We start from the raw sequence: 3,837 nt of genomic DNA on the forward strand, positions 1-3,837 counted from the left end.
TTTATTATCTTATTAATTATGTGTTTTACAAAAAAAAAATCTCAAAATATGTAAACACATGAGAAATTAGTTAAGGAACGTGTTATGTAACTGCAGGAATTGATTTTTTTTTGTGATATTTAACAAAATTTCTATTTTGAATTGATTAATAAACTATTATCAATCACGGTTTTATGATAACGTTTTCATTAATAATCAATAATTCGTTAATGGACGATTATTAATGACAACATTATCATAAAACTGTGATTAATAAATAATTTATTAATCACGGTTTTATGATAACGCTGTCCTTAATAATCAATAATTGGGAAATTAATAATCAATAAGTTAGAAATTTTAGTGGAGGATTAATAACTACGACGTTATCAGAAAACCATGGTTAATAGTATAGTATTATTAATCACGACTTTATGCTATTGCCGTGGTTATTAATTTTCTCTAAAAAAGCGGGGAGAAATGACTTTTAGTCACGGTGTTCATCATAAAACTGTGACTAATAATAATAGCGAGAGTGTGGCGGGAAAACAAAAATATTAGTCACGGCGAATACAATGAAAGCCGTGGTTAATAAAAATTATTATTGTGGGTGTTACATAGCCGACACTAATAATAATTATTAACCACAGTGTATATATCGCTGACACTAATAATTTTTATTAGCCACGGTGATTGATCGTTGTGGTGAAAGTTGGTCGTTAAAAATACTTTTTTCTACTAGTGTTAGATTTGGGAGCCTTTATTAGTTTCTTCATTGTTGCAACTGACCATTGAACAATTTCTTCATATTCTTCTTTTTCAACCGATTTCAGTCTTGTTTCTTGAAGATAGTGGGTGTTGAGTTGAATTGTAATATGTTGTGTTTTCTCCTTATTGATGACAATTTCTCCCATTTTGGCATGCATAAGGAGCTTTGTAATCTGATTCTTGAGCCCAAATATATTAGCTCTTTCATTATAGCGTATCTTCCAAGCTCCTTCATTATCCCCTTGTTTTCCTGTATTATTTTTAATAGGAATTTTCTCAGCAGTAGTTGGAGCAGATTGCTTAATTGTGTTGGTATTCTGCTGTTCTTTGATAACTTCTTCAGAAATTCTTTCAAATTCTTTAACTGTTGCTTCCTTAATTCCTTCCATCACAAAATCCCTAACTTCTTTTGATTTATTACTTTTATTCTTCCCCTTCCCCATAATGGCAGAGACAGAGTAATAGAACAAATTAATTGCAGAAACCTTAAGAGATGATCAAAAGTATACCGTAATCGATGGAAAAATCTAACGGCGCTTACAAATGTAAAAGAAACCCTAGACTAGCAACACTTAATGAACAACGCAAGACAATACCATGATGCCCGTGTTGATCGTCCTGGCCGCCTGTGCCTATTGTGTCGCCTGTGCCGATCGTGTCGTGCCGCTTGTACCGATAGCGCTTCCTTTGATTAATGATAATTCCGATGTCAATTTGATGACTTACGGTGCAGGACAATATCGTGCCTTTCTGCCTGTGCCTATCGCGCCGCTGTACCAATCGTGCCGTTTGTGCCGATCGTGTCGTCCGTGCCGATCGTGCCGTCTGTGCCGATCGCGAATCAAACTCCAGAGGACCATTTATAATTTTATTCTTAACTGTTTCAAGCTTATGGGTAGGTCAAACCACAATCTGAGCAAAGTATCAATTTATTCTCACACACATAATATATATATATATATATATATATATATATATATATCTAAATTAACCATAGCTCTTTACCCGATAAAGCAAGAACATTCAAATCAAACATTATTATATATATAGATAACATGTTTCTTAAAAAAACATAAGTAAACATATGATTATTAAACTTTACTAAAATTTTCATTTTTATAAATAATAACTACAAACATGATTATTAAACTAAAATTTTGATTTTTATAAATAATAACATAGAATTTAGTCTGTAGTAATTTGTTATCATAGAAATTTTGAAATAGTTACGAAGAGATTATTTATTAATATTAATGCAATACGTATTGCTAATATGTTACGAATATTTCAAACGATATTTTCAAAACTATTAAATATAATTACAATTTGGTAATACTTTATCTTATAATTATAGAACTAGTTGAAAATAAATTATTTATTAATGTTAATGCAATATAAATTACAAATTTCATTATCAAAATTAGTACAGTTATTTCATAATTTATTTTGCAATAATTACAGCCTTATTTATATATAATAATGATTAATTTCAAAGTGTTCGGATTGTCGGGCCGAGAATGTTGTTAATTTGGATATATATGTGAGAGTAAATGGATACTTGAGTTGGATTATGGGTTGACCCACCCATAAACTTATAACGGTTAAAAATAAAATTAAAAATGATATATGTATGTTCAAACTTGTAACCTAACAAAACAAGTACAACCATTTAACCAACTAGGCTATAACACTTTATATTTTAAATTTAACACCAAATTTGATGAACGTGAAACATTCTTAACAGTATAAGTTCAATTTTTTAACTAACTAACTAATATATATATATAATAATTATAATAATAATAATCCTTAATTTCAATGTGTCTGGATTACCGAGTCGAGAGCTGTTGTTAATTTGGATATATATGTGAGAGTAAATTGATACTTAGATCAGATTGTGGGATGACGTCCCCAAAAACTTAAAACAGTTAAAAATAAAATAAAAAATGATATAAGTATGTTTCGCACTTGCAACCTAACAAAAACAATTAAACCCTTTAATTCATCCCTTCATATATATATATATATATATATATATATATATATATATATATATATATATATATATATATATAAAAATTATGAAAGAAATTGACACATTTTATTATTTTTTATTTTAGTAATAAATCTAAATAAATAAAATTATTAATTCAAAATTTATTTAAATCAATAATAAAAAATCAATATTAATAGTATAATAATAATTCATTCATATACATATAATAAACTTCAGTGAAGAAGTTAATAAATTTTAAAAATAAATATTTAATTTAAATATATTAAAATAATAAGTATTTATTAAATTTTTTAAAATACAAATATTATATATATATATATAAGTATTTTTTAATTGTTAGTTATATAAATTATATATGTATACACAAAATTATAAATATAAATTAACAATCTTAAGTATTATAGTGGTTGAAGTGTTATATATCATGGATACTATGGTTCAAATCCCGTTAGGAACAAGTTTTAAACTATTAAAAACATTGATGGTTAATATGTGAAATAAAAATGTTGGTTTATCGAAGTGAAGAGATGGTTGAATGTGAATGATATTGGTTAAATTTTGCAATGAAATTGGTGGGTGGGTAATGACATTCACAAAATTAAAGGTCGATTGGGATGACTGGTTAAAATATGCGATAGAATTGGTGGTTGGGTAAATGACATTCACGATGGTTGGATAAATGACATTCACGATATGGAAGGAGATGGTTTATTGTTTGTCGATTTGACCGAAGTGAAAGTGTAAGGTCACAAGATTATAGGTCAATTGAAGTGGATACAAATATAGAATGAGATGGTTTGTTAGTCAAAGTGAGTATTTCACATAATGAGAGGTTGACTAGGTCAATTGAGGTGGATAAAATATTGAATGAGATGGTTTGTTAGTCAAAGTGAGTATGTCACACGATAAGAGATCGACTAAGTCAATTGAGATGGATAAAAATATGGAATGAGATGGTTGGTTAGTACAAGTGAGTATCCCACACGATGAGAGGTTGATTGGGGATTGGTGTGCCAAAGTGAGGGTAAAAGAGATTGGTAATGTACCAAAGTGAAAGTTTAAGGTCACAATAT

The sequence above is a fragment of the Impatiens glandulifera genome, chromosome 1, assembly GCF_907164915.1.
Source record: "Impatiens glandulifera chromosome 1, dImpGla2.1, whole genome shotgun sequence".
NCBI classification, from domain to species: domain Eukaryota; kingdom Viridiplantae; phylum Streptophyta; class Magnoliopsida; order Ericales; family Balsaminaceae; genus Impatiens; species Impatiens glandulifera.